Here is a 17045-nt window from a genome sequence, read left to right as displayed (position 1 = left end):
ACATGCTACTATCGTAACAACACACTGCCATCATGGAAACAAGTGGAGGAGAGAAAGAATGTGAAAAAGAGACAGCGAATGAGTGCACAAATGAGGGAATGTTCAAAAAAAAGACAGGGAATGAGTGTAGGAAATAGTCAATCTGGAAAAATAAAGACAAGAAACAAGTGTGGGAATAAGAAAGCTCAAAAAATGACCAGGAATGACTGAATGTAAAAAATGCCAAAGAAAGGGTGCACATATGAATAAATATGAAAAAAGCCCACAAGAAAGAAGTCTGAGAATTAGAGAATGCTCAAAAAAAAGACATGGAATAAGTGCAGCATTGAGCAAATGAGAAAAAAGGCAAAGAATAAGTGTAAGAATGAGTAGTTGTGGAAAAAAAAAAACAAGAAATGAGAGTGGGGAAGGGAAGGATACTCAAAAAATGACAGGGAAGGAGTGCAGTAACCTGTGAATGCGAAAAACAGGCGACAAAAGAGTAAGGGAATGAGTAAATGTGAAATAAAGCCCAAAACATGCCACAATCATGTGACAACATGGCACATCCATGTAACAACTTGGTACCACTCTATGATGGCACACCAGTGCATGTTACTATCATGTGATAACACACTACTGTCATGGAAACAAGTGGGGAAGGAAAGAATGTGAAAAAGGCAGTAAACGAGTGTGGGAATAAAAGAATAAGAAAAAAAGGAAGGAAACAAGTGTCCTCATACAGATATGCCTCAGGCTTTGTTCTTAACCCAATCAAAGGGTAGGGCAAGAGACTGAAATGGATTTTCAAAACTTTTCCTTTAAGGGGGCAGCTGGGTAGCTCAGTGGATTGAGAGTCAGGCCTAGAGACGGGAGGCCCTAGGTTCAAATCCGGCCTCAGACACTTCCCAGCTGTGTGACCCTGGGCAAGTCACTTGACCCCCATTGCCCACCCTTACCACTCTTCTACCAAGGAGCCAATGCACAGAAGTTAAGGGTTTAAAAAAAATAAATAAAATTTTAAAAAAAACTTTCCCTTTAAGAAGGAAAGAAGGGGCAGCTGGGTAGCTCAGTGGATTGAGAGCCAGGCCTAGAGACAGGAGGTCCTAGGTTCATATCCGGCCTCAGACACTTCCCAGCTGTGTGACCCTGGGCAAGTCACTTGACCCCCATTGCCTACCCTTACCACTCTTCCACCTATAAGACAATACACAGAAGTTAAGGGTTTAAAACTTAAAAAAAAAAACTCAAAAAAAAAAAAAAGAAGGAAAGAGCTGTACAGATTTATGTTAAATTCTTACAAGACTATGAAATCCTTGAGAACATGGACTGTTGTTTGCCTTTCTTTGTATCCCCAGTGCATTAGCTGGGGATACATAGTGCTGGCACATAACAGGTAATTACTAAGCAGATGGAAGATTCATTTCTACTTCTCAATTTTCTGACAACATTTACTTTCCTTGATACTTTGTCACCATTATAGTCACAGTATATCAGAACATCCAAAGACAACCTACTCTCTTTGGTTCTCTTAAAGGAAGAAGGACAATAAACAATGACAATGACAGCAATGACTACTATTTCTTTCGCAAATCTTAAAGCACTACGTAAATACTGGCCATTATTACTAGTACTTCTAGCATGAATTTCCACATTACTTGTACCAGTTACAAAAGATTGTAACTTAATCATGCCATATTTGTTCATGATAATGCATGTTTGAAGCCAGGAATTTTAGTCAACTAAAACAAACATGGTATCAGTGCCTACATGTAAAGTCCTAGAACTTCCTGCAGATCCAAATTTAAAACAATGTTCTTTCCTTAACTAAATGCATATAAATTATCACAGTATCTGATTTTTTTCTCTCAATAACTACTCTAATACAGAAGAGTAAGGGCTAGGCAAAAGGAGTTAAATAACTTGCCCAGGATCACATAACAAGAGTCTGAGGCCAGATTTGAATCCAAGTCCTCTGCACTCTAGGCTTGACATTCATCCATTACTGCATTTGATTTACATAGTCAGAGCACCTAATACAAATTTTGGCTCTGTTGCCTCTCCTGGTAGCTTCTTTATATGCATTTATGACATTTAATTTTAACATTTCCAAAGACAAGTTGATAAATTCATCAAAGAGGAAACTGGAGTAAGTCACAATGGTTTTATGTAAAAGAGACAAATAATATTGGATTTGACATGTCACAATGTCAATATCCTTTTATTCCACTCAAGGGAAAAAAAATAAAAAAGGCAAACTACATTTGGAAATAGGAAATCTAATTTGTAGCCAAAATAACTTCTAAATCAATGCCATATGTACACAAAAAAGCAAATTCAAACAATTTGTCATGAGTGATGGAGACACACAATTAACAAGGAGGAAAGTATTTTATGAAAAACAATAGGCATTGAAAGATGGAATTATAAAAAATCATGATTGGATAAGTGAATTTTGAAATTCTTGAGCTTCAGAGGTAGAACACTTACTGAGATGGCAAAATCAAAGGTCTGAGCAATCCTATGCATAGATCATAGGAATATAATAGATTGATTAACCTGGGAGGTTAAGATATTTGGCTTTTCATTCTCACACTAAAAAACAAAATTAACAAGAGATATCAGAACATATTGCTCTTCCATACATAAAAATCCCCACCCACTGAGACATTCTTTATGGATAAAAATGAGAAATGTTGGGTTGGCTCAGTGGATTGAGAGCCAGGTCTAGATATGGGAGGTCCTAGGTTCAGGTTGGCCTCAGACACTTCCTGTGTTACCTTGGACAAGTCACTTGACCTCCATTGCCTAGCCTTTACCATTCTTCTGCCTTGGAACCAATACACAGTATTGCTTCTAAGATGAAATGTAAGGGTTTTGAAAAAGAAAAAAATAGAAATATTGTAGTCAAAATACAGTATATCAGACTGCCGATCCTATCCAATATGAGCTCAAAAGGTTCTAACACAGGTGGGTCTTAATAGTCTATATGAACATTTGGGATGGAGATGTTTCTAAATTTGAACATCTGACATTTCTTGTGGGCTACCACAAATCTGCTTTGTTCATAGAGCACAGAGCCTTCTTGGATGCAGGCATGCATGCCAGATGGTTCTATGCCAATGTCTGCCATGTCTCACAATTGAGACCAAAATTCTTCAGAGAGACCTTTGGAGTGTCCTTATTAATTCTTCCGCCCTTTTTTATTTTGCATAAAATTCTCAAACGTTATCTTGAGTCTGTTAAGTAGAACCCAACACATTAGGCCTTTTCAAATTACAAGAAAAATCACTGTATACCTCTGCTGACCTCCATATAATGGTTGTCTTATGTGAGTTCTCCAGGAATAGAGGTTATACATGTGCTAGCATGCAACACATACTTCCATATTCATCATGTGAAAGAAGACACATGCTACTTATAAAAAAAAAAAGACTCATGAAGGAAGTAAAGTTAAGAATGGTAAGATTCAATCTGCATTCAGACTTCATCAGTTCCTTCCACAGAAGTGAATAACCTTTTTCATCATGATTCCCTTGGAGTTGTCTTGGACCCTTGCATTACAGATAACAGTTAAGTCATTCACAGTTGATGATTGTACATTATTATGGTTACTGTTTACACTGTTCTTCTGGTTCTGCTCACTGTACTTTGCATCATTTCATATAAGTCATTCCAGATATTTTTGTGGTCATCTTGTTCATCATTCCCTTATAGTCATATACCACAGCTTGTTTAGCCATTCCCCAACAGGTGGACTTCCTTTGGTTTCCAATTTCTTGTCATCACACAAAAAAAGCTGCTATCAATATTTTTCCAGACACACACATACAGAGTGATTCAATGACAGTGAGTTAGGAAAGATTTTGTGAAGTCACAAAAATGTGGAATGCATCATAAACTTCTTATCCTTATACAGTCAGGCTGATCTATATGTTGTTCTATTTTCAATGTGGCTATCTCTGAAACAAGTCATATGTAAGAGAAATGTTTTTGACATGGTTAGAAATATGACTGAAATTTTTAGCTCAACATTTTTTTTGGACATGCTGGATTTTTTTTTCAGTAAGGAACCTATTTAAACAGGAAAGAGTTACTATTTGCCAATAACCAGAAGCAGAAAGGTTATGATAGCATTTGAAATTATGTTACAGTACGTAGGACCTAATTTTCCATTATTCTCATGCTACATGAAAATATTGTATGTTAAGAAAAAGAGGAAATTATTATATACCTAGGAATAGTAGTGTCTTTTCTGGTTTTTTGTGTATGATTAAATTTTATTTATCAGCATTGACAATACAAGAATTCCATTGATTCCTTTTATTCATTTTAATTTTTATTTAACAAGCTTTGTACTGATTTGGTCTGATGCTTTAGAAGAAAATGTTTTGCTATGACATTTTTGTCTTAACAGCAATTCTAGAAGACATTTTTCAAGATAATTTCTACATTATGGCCTTTTTGAGAAGTTGAAAAAATTAATTGTTATGGTTATGATCCAAATAAAATACAATTGCTTTTCACTTAACTATTAAATTAAGTAATATCTTTAGAGATATTTATTATTTCTAATACTTTTAAATAGAAATGGATATAAGAGCAAGACATTTCCTTTAGTACTAAGAGGACTTTGAGTCCTATTTCTTATTAAAATGACTTAACATATTTGGAACTGACTTATTTTCTTAGTGAGAGTTTTCTTCTTTAAACTCCTTATAAGTTAACTTAGATGAAAACCGTATTATCATATTTTAGGTAATTGATTTTATTCTGTTCATTTTTTTTAGGATTTTTCCTAGGACATTTTTCAATATGTAAAAACAGAATTAAATGAAATCCTTAATGGAAATTTTTGGGTTTTTCCCAATAACATGCAAGTGTAATAAATATTTTCTTAAAAGAAGTTTGTATCAGATATTCTAGCGAGCAATTTATAAATTGGTCCCCAAATAATTATTTACTCAGTATGATCTTATTAACAAATTCAGAGAATTTTAAATGAATAAATTAGAGATCATTCTGATCTCTGGTTTTGACCAGTTCTAGCTGGTATGAACTGGTCTAAACTGGTTCTGACTAGTTCCAACTGTCTAAACCTATTTTGGCCAGTTCTAGATGGTTTTGATGGGGTTTCCAGATGATCAGAACTGGTCTAAACTGATTTGAGACAGTTCAAACTGGGTTCTACCAGTTCTGACTGGTTCTTGTCAGTTTAAACTGGTTCTGACCAATTCCAGCCAGTCTAAACTGATTTTGACCAGTTTAAGCTGGTTTTGACTGGTTTCTGTTGTGTGATCCTGAGCAAGTCACTTAGCTCCTATTCCCTAGCCTGTACCACTCTTCTGTCTTAGAACCAATACACCATATTGATTCTAAGACAGAAAGTAAGGGTTAAAAAGGGTGGGGGGGAAGAGATAGAGAGAGAGAGAGACAGAGACAGAGACAGAGACAGAGACACAGAGAGAGACAGAGAGAGACACAGAGACAGACACAGAGACAGAGAGAGAGAGAGAGAGAGAGAGAGAGAGAGAGAAATTTTCTTTCTATGGGTTAATTTGAAATGTACTCTAAATTTGTGTTACGTGGCCTCAATTATGCCCTCACTACTACTAAGCAATCCTATATCTCCTTGATCAGCTCATTATTCCACTTATCAAAGTTACTCTTCCAAAACTTTTCATTCCTCCTTATGCCTCCCATGGCTCTCCCTGTCCCCACCCTCTCAACTGAGGACAATTGTTTCATATTTTACCAATAAAACTAAGGTCATTTCTCAAAAGTTTTCTCTTCTCACATACTCATCTCCTATCACTCAGATGTCTTCTGCCACTATCTCCTCCTTCATAATGTGGTCACCCTTCCCCTTCCCAAGGTAAGTCTCTCTATATTCATGTGACCATTCCATTCCAGTTCATCTCCAACAGATTGCCCCCTCTATCATACCCACTCTTACTTTCCATCTCTCCCACTATATTGGCTGCTTTCCTATTACCTAGGGAAATGCCTATTTCTCTTTCATCTTCAAAAAACTCTAATTTGTTCTATCCATCCCTACTAGCTAGCTATCCTCCCATAGGCCTTCTTCCATAGATACCTCCAATCCCTTTCTTCTTACTCACTTTTAAACTCTATAGTCTGATTCCTTATCTCATCATTCAACTGAAATTATTCTTTCCAAATTTACCAATGATATTTTAACAGTTAAATCTAATGGCCTTTTTTAAGTCCACATATTTCTTGACCTCTTTCCTTCATATTCATCTTGTCTCTTGGTTTTCCAAACATTAGTCTCTCATGGTGTTCCTCCTACTTTTCTGACCCTTCTTTCTCTGGCTCTTTTGCTGGATCTTCATTCAATCATGCCCAATAATGTGGGTGTCCCCCAGAGTACTGTCTTAGGTCCTCTTCTCTTGTTCCTCTATACTAGAGTGACTCATTAACTCCTAAAGTTTCAATTATTATCTCTATGAAAGTGACTTCCAGGTTTACTAATCTAGTCCTAACCTCTCTTCTAACCTCCAGATTGAATCTCCTACTGCCTATTAGACATCTCAATATGTATATCGCAAACATCTTAAAATTAGCATGCCCAAAAGTGAATTCTTAATAATCCCATAAAAAAATCCTCTCTCTTTTTAACTTCCCTTTTACCATTAGAGGAGACCATCCTCCTCCCACTCACCCAGGATTACAACCTAGCTAGCAACTTTGTGAGAAAACTGAGGGAATTGAGGAAATTAGAATAGCAAGTGGTTAAATGTGGGCATAGATAAGACAGGCCTTGAGAAAATAAAGATGTCTACAGATGGTTCCTGACTAGAATTCATTGAAAGGAAAAGTCAGGCTTGTAGACTGTGCTTACCTGGAGCTCAGTGGAAGTATCATCCATTTAATAATGGCTCAAGGGGGCAGCTGGATTGAGAGCCAGACCTAGAGGACAGGAGGTCCTAGGTTCAAATCTGGCCTTAGATACTTCCCAGCTGTGTGACCTTGGGCAAGTCACTTAACCCCCATTGCCTAGCCCTTACCACTCTTCTGCCTTGGGGCCAATACACAGTATTGACTCCAAGACGGAAGGTAAGGGATTTTTAAATAAATAAAATAAAAAATAATGACTCAATTTCTGTTTATAGTATTGAACCATTTGACAACTATAAGAAGAAATTTCATTAAGCAGATTTTAATCATTTATCAGGATTAGGATATAATAGAAATAAGAATAGTATTAAAAGCCACTGCAATGATGAAAGTGCCTGTAAACTTCCCCTTACCCTGCTACACACTCTGGAGGTTGTCACATGAATAAATTGATCCCCTAGCCCCACCATTTCATGACCAAGTCACCCAAAAAAGGGATGAAGAAAAGGAGGGGATTCTCTGGTCATAACCCTTCTTACTGAAATCTATTTCATAAACCCTATTTAGAATCCCTATTAAAACATCTTGCCCTATTGATAACCCTCATTGAGTCATTGCCTATGCTTGTAAAATCTATAAGACCTAAAAATGCTATAAAATCTGTAGGACCTAAGAAATCAGGGTGTCAGACCAAACTGACTTCTTTTTCTTTTGTACCACAATGCCAAGGATTTGAGGAATAAGAACTTTCTTTTCTAGTTCGTTACTGAGGAGAAAAGGTCTTTAACACCTACAAAAGTAGTTGCCAGGTTGCATCTCCACCTATGTTGCCATAAATGTAGTCTGACCACTTCCACACAGAAGGGAGGCAACACAATTGCTGCAATTCAGCAGAGAACCAGGAAGTGGCAATGCAAAGGAAATGATAACCTAGCAGATGATACCAATTCAGAGGCAAAAACAGTGCTATGCTAATAAATCTGTGGGAAATGTATTCATGACACACTTTTAAACTTAATCTGAACTATTAAAATTTCTCCATCCTCTGGTTTAGGTCAGAGGCATAAAACACAGCCTATGAACTAACAATACTTCCTAGTGCGGAGCAAATCAAATTAAAATGTAGTTCCTATCTGATCTTAAAGTGTTAATGTATTCATTTTCTAAAAAAGGAAATATTAAACATGTTTTCCAAGACACTGTGCAGGCTGAAGAGACCCTTATGTGAAGTTTAGTGGCCCTATTTCTATTTGAGTTTGATACTATTGGTGTGGAATACACACAAGAAATAAGTCAAGTCCTGATTTATGTCATTTATTGGTTTCCAAGGTGTAAATGCTCATAATGAAAATTTAACAACTGGCTCTCCTGTGCTCCAGCACACCACTAGGCAAACCAAGCAGATGAGTTCTCTAAACAAGCAGATGACATTAGTAGCTATGTGACAAGTTCAGAGACAAAGGAATGTTCCTGCTGAGAAGTAAACCAACACATCTTCCCTGTCCCATTTATGGTATGAAAATGAGTGCCTGGCTCTGTGCTAGCTGCTAGAAATACAAATACAAAACTTTGCTTGCAAGTTAACATTCTCTGGGGAAATACAGGTTTTTCAAAGATAAATAAATATATGATATATACAAAATAATTACATAGGGAGGGGGAAAGTATTAACAGAAAGTGGGGAGGAAAAGGAGCAGGAAAGTCCTCTTGACTGAAGCAGTATTTGAAGGAAGATAAAGTTTGCAAGAAGCTTAGATGAAGAGGAAAAGCATTCTACACACAGATATCTAGACAAAAAGGAACAAAGGTGGAAGATGTGATATCATGTACAAGGAACAGCAAGAAGGCTTGTTTGGCAGAATTATAGAGTAGTTGAAAAGGAACAATGTTTAACAGGTCTGGAAAATAGTATGGATTTGGATAGTAAAGAATCTTAAATACCAAAAAAAGAAGAATCTACCTTTTGTCCTAACAACATTGAGGAGTCATAGAAGCTCCTTAAGTAGGAGAGTAACATGACCAGACTTGCACTTTAGAAAAATCATTTTGGCATATTATAAAGGATGAAATGGAGAAGGGAACAGACTGGATTCAGGGAGCCAATTAAGAAGCTTTTGCAATAGTCAAGAAAAGAGATGATAACATTCTGGAGTAGGTGGTTATTGAGTGTAGAGAGGAAGGAAAGGAAAAGATTCCAGAAAAATGAAGACAGTGTAATTGATAAGACTTAGCAACAGATTGAATATGGAGGATGAGTGGAAAAATATGTTGTTAAATGGGTGACTAGAGGAATAATGGTTTCACTTGCTTTGAATTATTGTCCTCTGGTTTGGTCCAGTAAAGGGGAAATATGGATTGTGACTCATAATTTATAATTTTCAGTAGATCCTGAAAGCCTACCTTGAACTTGGGTGTAATTTTCAAGGTTCTATGGACTAAGTTATTTATTTAAGGTCTCAATCAACAAAGTATAACTAGAATTCAGAAGCCTGTTGTTGTTTTTTTAATCTAGATGGTCAATTTACATTATTTTATTTCTACTGGACACAAAATTATGATTTCTAATGAGATTAAAACCTGTACCATCTCTTCCATCTCTTATTGGTCCTATTTAGAATTAATTAATTTTGTCTTGTAATTATCTAAGTCATGGTTCTTTGTCTCTAAACTCTCAGTACAGAAATACAGATGGTCTGTAATGGGTTGAGTCCAGAAATCCAGTTCTCTTGCTAACCATTGTTCTATTCTTGCTTCAAGGAATTCTAGTAACCTTGTGGGATGCAGCTTGAATCTTTACACCACCAACCTATCTTCCAAGGATGTCTTGTTTGCTGTCATAAGAAATCTGGATCTTTGGCCTTGCAGGTAGATTCAAACAATGAACATTTCTTAGTCTTGGGAGGGAAGGAGGCAGTTGTTGCTAGTGTTATAATTATTGGGAGTCTCTTGATATGTTTGAGATTGTAAATTGATGTACAGAGAGAATAAGATGACCCTTCTCCCTTATAACAGTTGCCCAGGCAGGATCCTTCAGGACCCACCTGGGGTTAATTGATATATTGATTTGAGCTCTTTAGCTAGGATAACGCCTTGTATTCTGACTGCGATTTCTCCCTTCCCAAAACGAGTTTGACACTGCTTTAGGAAAGTACTTTAAACTTTATATTAACAAGAAGGATAGGGGTAAAGGACTGTGGTATAGGAGACCCTACTCTACTGGTTGCTAATGAAATCTCAACTGCTGGCAGATGAAGAATCAATGTAGCTTCCTCTGGTTCAGCCTGGCCAGGACTAAACCAGAGTAGGTAAACTGTTGGGATATTTTGACTTCTTCAATAGATCTTCAGCCTTACAGTTGAGTTATTTCCCCCTTTTCCACCCTCTTCTTCGTCTCCTGCCCACTTCCAGGATCCCTCCTGGGCCCTGGGAAACCTAGATATCTAGATGATGAAACTCCTAATATCTAGGGGCAGTAGACACCAAGGTGGTGGTCAGGTACAGATTGGAACGGTATCTCAAGTACAGGAAGAGTTTGCAGAGAGAGATGTTTGCACCTCTCACTCCAAGACCAGGATCCACCAATCTCCAGCCTCAGCACAGGTCAAAGACCCAGAACCCTTTCAGGATTCTTAACTGCCCCTCCTCCTGCGTCTCGCATGACTCCCTGGGAACATTCCCTCCAACTGACTTATTTGTCAATCAAAAGTGATCTTCAAGCTCCCAGAGGTTCAATATAACACTAGCCCTTCTTTATAAATTCCCAGTCATGTTGTTCCCTGTGCCTCAGCTATGCAACCAGACATGTTGGTTGCCCTTAACCTTGTGATATCACCTGCTACATTCTGTTCTTTTTTTTTAACTCCCCAAAAACCTATAAAAAGGAAGCTTTGGCTGGGGACTGAGGCAGTCATTGAGCCACCTTATTCTCAAGTTACTAGACCTGATAAAAAATATTATCTTGCTAGGAGAAATTTTCCTCAGTTTATCTTTTTGTTAAATTTCACTCTCAAGACTAATAATTATAAGACTATAAATACAAGTTTCGAACTTGCTACATATAGGCCCTACATATGGCATATAGGTAAATTTCCATAATGTCTGCCTAGATACATGGAAACTTAATTCCCAGCAAGGAATCTCCTGGGACACTCAAATCTCATTTTAAAAGGAGAATTTCCTGTGGAAAAGCTGAGAACTAAATGGAACCTTACAAATCATTCAACAGCTTGATCTTACAGACCGAGAGTAAAAGAAATCAAATAATTGTCCATGATTACAAAAGTATTAAATAACAGAGTTGGAATTATAACTCAAATATGTACTACCATAGAAAATACAGTCTATAAGAAATATGGTAGCATATGAGATCACAGAATGTAGCAGAAAAGAAACTCAACAAAAAACCAAGAGATTTGTTTTCTATTCCTTGCTCTTCCAGTGTGACCTTTTTTGCTTCTGTTTCCTCATTTATATAAATAATTGATCTCTAAAGACTAATTGATTTTTCAAAAGTTGGAATAGATTCTAAAGGTCCATTCTGTTATAACATTCCATAGTTCTAATTCAATTATGCAAAGTTCTATTGAGACTATTATGGACTTAAATGATGCAGTTTTCCTTGTGATTCACTGGTCATTAATAGGGTATGACTGCCATCTGGTGGAATATTTGTGAAAGTTCAGATGTCAGGATTCCCATTTAATAAGCAAACTAGGGTAATAATAAACGTGCCCCCTTATTCGTGGGTAGTATATTTGACAACTGACTGACTGGCATTCTGAATTTATGGTTCAGAGGGATTGTTCCTATTATAGTTACAATTTTATATACATATACATATGGACATATATACTTATATACACATAAATACTTATATACACAAAAAAGAATAACTCTTGGTCAATTCATTTGAACTCTCAAAACTTCATGTTCCTTATGGTAAATGGCTATACTAATACTTATAAGAAGCAATAACAATAATAAAACATGCTATAAACACTTGATTTATTGCTAATTAAAGACATACTTCACCACCGATAATTTAAGGGAACTTTCTCCAGAGTCTCTCATACTTATTTTTAGTTTTAGCACCTGGAAATAAATTAAGTATTTATTAGTACATTAAACAGGGCTCCTGTTCTGTGGGATTCATATAGGGAGCTGAAAAACTCCAAAGAAGGTATTCAATTCCAAGACGTGAGTACAAATTGCAATTATTCAGCACATTAACAATATAAGGTTAAGAATCTATAACAGTGGATCCCAAACTTTTTTGGCCTACCACCCCCTTTCCAGAAAAAATATTACTTAGCCCCCTGGAAATTAATTTTTTTAATTTTAACAGCAATTAATAAGAAAGATAAATGCACCTGTGGCCATCACCGCTCCCCTGGATCGCTGTAGCACCCACCAGGGGGCAGTGGCACCCACTTTGGGAATCACTGATGTATAATATACAATATTAACAATAATAAGGTTAAGAATCTATAATATAACAATATAAGGTTAAGATCCACTCAAGAAAATGTAAAATAGGGGGGAAATGTTTGTTTTCCTCAACAGTGGCACAATATATCTTTGATATTATATTATTTCTACCAGTAAGATTACTTTTTTCCTTTAGTCACAAGAGAATCTGTAGCATATGTTTGCATCCTTTTACATATATCTAGTAATAATACTCCTCAATTCTACATCCTTCAATGGCTATCTAATACTTCCTAAAGTTTAAAAATCTTTAACTTGGCAGCTTCCCCACAGACTAATGCAACCCTATCTCTACAACACTATTTCCTGCTGTTTCCCTCCCTGTTGTCTATACTCTAACTAAACTGGATTATTTCTTAACCCTTATTAATAGCACATGATTTTCCACCTCCAGGCATCTACTCACACTATGCCTTATACTAAGGTAACAATGGCTAGCCTTTGGAATTTATAACATGCTGTGCATATAGGGCTAAGTATGCAACCTGGCCAACTTCCTATCAGAAATTTTAATTAGGGATATGTACAACCAAAGCTTCTTTTTTGTTTCCCATTCCTGTAAGAGGGATGTATCAGTGGGGATTGGCTAGCAAACAACCAGTAAACTTTAATGGTAAAGACAGCTTCTCATACCAATATCTCCTTTCTCTCTTCTATGGCTTAGGACTCCAATTGTTCTCCCCTCAGCTTATTGGAAGAAGTCCATTCTCCCTCTCCCTCCTTTTCCAAGAAGCTATGCTCATACATGTCAATGGGAATATGAACTGGGAGAGCCTCAAGTCTCTGGCTGTGTCTTCTACTTTGTGTGTCTTTTTCTAATCACAGGTAAACAAACATCAAACTAGATGTTTCCATTTTAGAGAGACTCAAGAAATTTTGAGTCATTGAGAAGTTCAGATGATTTACAGTCTTGTCCAACTCCTGAAGCTACTACCATACTTTTCAGGGATGCTATGACCAACGGGATGATGAATCATTTCCTCTAAAGTAGACTTATTTGGGGTACACTGGAATGATTTCTTCTTAAGAGAGCAAAAAAGGTTATTCTTGGAATCATAACTGATTTGGCTTCCTTGGGATTGGAGGCCTGAAAGGCCCAGCCTATGGAGAGTTAGTATCGGAGCTTTTAGAAAGATGCCCATTGCCTCATGGGAATGCCTTTCTGGTGTAAGGTGGCCAAATGCCATGTAAAAGGAAGAGATGAAAGAGAGGAGCTATTTTATCTGAACCACTATCTTTCTTTAACTTAAGTGTCATCCTTTTTATCTTTTGTTACTAAGAATGTAATTTTTATTGCATTTTATGGTCTTTTTATCATTGCAGAAAGGTGACACAGTGGATAAAGCACTTGGCCTGAAGTTAGGAAGACCTGAGTTCAAAACCAACCTTAGAGATTTGCTAGCTGTGTGACTCTGAGCAGGTTATCTAAATTTTGCCTCAGTTTCCTGAACTATAAAATGACAGTACCTACCTTGTAAGGCTGTTGTGAAGATTAAATTAGATAATATATATAAAACAATTAATGCAGTGCCTGGCACATAGTAAGCCCCATATTTTTTTCCTTGCTTTCCCTTATCCTCACCATTGCATTTGTTTCCTACACACTCTGGAATTTTCCTCCCCAAAGTCACCCCCTTCTTTTTTGGTGAGTTCCTTCTGCAGCCTCTGTCTTGTGGAAGGGTCCAGTCTAAATCTTCGTTCTGATCCTGATATGGGCTGACAGTGACCAATAAGGGACAGTAATAAGAATGAGGCCCTCATATTCTGAAATCTTGCATTTCTAATTAGCACTAGTCAAACATGAATTACAAAACCTGTAGTTTCAGTGCTAGTCAAGCATGAATCACAGATTATTCAATTATCCACTCTGTACTAGACTGATAACATTCTATGCTAGGCATAGCTTTGTACCTATTCTGTTTTATTAATTGCTTATATTGTTCTTAGAAATAATTAATTACTTACAGTGGTCCTCCAAGGTAGCATATCCCCTCCCCATGTTCCCACTCTGGAAGGACAACGAGACCTCTACCTGACAAATGATGACAAGGTAGACAATGGAGGAACATGGAACCTGAGCACTGGGGACTCTCACATTCCAGAAGAATCCCCCAATCTTCTGCATGCTCCTTATTCCATATGACAACAAACCCCAAAATATACTTCCACCTGAGTTTGGAAAAGGAGATCCTAAGCTACTAGACCCCAATAAATATGCTAAACCTAATTCACAAGGTGTCCATGGTGGAAGCTGGCACTACAATGGAAGCTGCCACTCTACCATGGTAGCTCCACTCCTCCAAGGAAGTTGCCAACATAAAGCAAAGCTACTACTTCATACTAGCAACTCCAGAAAGACTACTAGGCCCTGGGCTTGTCCATCATTCCTAACGCTACCTGATTAGCCCCCAAACTATTCCACCAGCTATTGGGCTATTATGCCACCAAAAACCACTTCTTCAAATAAAATTATTTTCTCACTTCTGGACTGAACAGAGTTCTTGGGGCAAGATCACTACAAACTTAGGTTGGTTTCTCCCACATCAATCCCAGTTGTGTCTCTAACTTTATGAACTTCAAAACCATGCCATCTACTACTGGTTCATCCTGCAATTTCACTCAACATCTGGGTCTCCCTGCCCTAGAATAATCTATTACCCCTATATCTTGCTTACCCTGGGAAATTACCTCACTTCTCCCTTTGGTGAGTTCTTCCTGGAGCCTTCATTTTGTGGAAGGGTTCGAGTCAACCTACCTTCATTTTCCTCCTAGCTCTGCCTAGACTTTCTTCAGAATCATGTTTTCTCCACTGCTCTTCAACCTGGAGATTCTTTCAGCATCTAAACCCTTTTTGCTCTAGAACAATGAAGTAAAATTCAAACAGAAACAAGGGCCACTAATCTATATGTAAGGATACCTATGGGCTGCTTATTGCCTTAGTTTTAAAATGTAACGTTATCTATATTTTGTTGCATTTTTATTTATTTTTATTTTTTGTTAAATATTTCACAGTTACATTTTAATCTATTTTACCTGCACTCAGGAGTCTTGAAGTCCCCAAGTCCATATGTTTAACATTTCTGCTCTTGAACAGCCAACTATTCCTGCAGACTTCTCACACAGGAATATTCCTCCAAAAGATTTACTCTCCTCACCGCTCCACTCCCCCTGCCACTTTTCCCACTGGTATAGTTCTCCTGGAGCTTCCATTTTGTGAAAGGGACCAGACAGACATATCATTCTCTTCTCCACCCTTCCCTCATCTTCTGGACTTCAAAACTATCCCTTCTCTATTACTAGTTCATCAAAATAAGGAAAATAAAGATAAATTGTCCTTGAGTATTCAACAATAAGTAGTACAACTGAATGAGCTTTCGATTCTTGAAGACTTAGCTTTGAAGATAGAACAGCTTATAGATCTAGTAACATCAGAGGTAAAAAAGGCTCTGCTTAGGGAGTGGATTGGGATCTGAAACAGCAGATATGTAGCATGACCCACAAGTTTCTCTGAAAAGCTGTTATATCATGCCAAAATTAGAGTTATAAGAAAACAAGAACAAGGTTGATGATGAGGACTGGGTACTGGTGCTAATACAACTACCATCCCATTAATACATTCCTCAATGCTACCTACAAAGATTTGTCTCTCTTAGACAGGTAGGAGGTACAAAAAAGAAAGTAGCAGTCTCTACAATCCCATTTTTTTCCCCATGGTTACATGATTCCTGTTCTCTCCCTCCTCCTTCCTGGAGTTGACAAGTAATTTCACTGGGTTACACATATATTATCACTCAGATTCTATTTCCATATTATCCATTTTGGTAATAGAGTAATCTTTTTCTTGGGTTTTTTTTTTAATCTTTTGATGTAGTTTGCCATGCAGAGAGGTTGATGTATAGACGTTGACAGGTTGACATAAGAATGTTTGCAGGAGGTCTGCAACTAGCTAATTAGCATATGCACAGTGGACTAGGGACTTTCCTTCCTTAGAACCTATGCAGAATTAGGCAAGATTTAACTGAAAGCTACCCCAAGGTCTTTAGCATATCATTAGTATCCCATAGGTAGAACCATGCAAACTAAAGTGAATCATGAGTAAAGTGATGTCAGTTCCTGCAAGGCTAAAACTGCCCCAAAAATTGACCCCTTCCCTGGCAATCAAGCAAGATTAAAAGCATTTCTATAAACTTGTCAGGGCCATTCCATCACCAAACCTTTCCACCTAAAGCTTGTTCTCTCACCATGGAGAATGTCTGAGCTATCAGTTCTTTAGACAAAAACCCAATTTTACTGTCCACATACTTCTCTTCCAGTCTGCACCCTCCCTTTTTGATAAAGAAAACAATTAAGCAAAAAAATCCTCTAAAGTAACATCAACTAACCATATATACAGATTTTTTTCTAAGTAATCCCTCTCCTCTCCAGTTAAGGGAAAAGTCAATTTAGTTATCTGTTCATGTTTTCAGTCACTCAGAGTCAACTTCTGTTAATGATCTTTTTTTTTTTAAACCCTTGTACTTCGGTGTATTGTCTCATAGGTGGAAGATTGGTAAGGGTGGGCACTGGGGGTCAAGTGACTTGCCCAGGGTCACACAGCTGGGAAGTGGCTGAGGCCGGGTTTGAACCTAGGACCTCCTGTCTCTAGGCCTGACTCTCACTCCACTGAGCTACCCAGCTGCCCTAATGATCTTTTAATTTATGCTGCTATGATTATTGTG

Source organism: Gracilinanus agilis, chromosome 2 (genome assembly GCF_016433145.1).
Source record: "Gracilinanus agilis isolate LMUSP501 chromosome 2, AgileGrace, whole genome shotgun sequence".
Lineage (NCBI taxonomy): Eukaryota > Metazoa > Chordata > Mammalia > Didelphimorphia > Didelphidae > Gracilinanus > Gracilinanus agilis.
Note: the sequence above shows the minus strand (reverse complement) of the source record.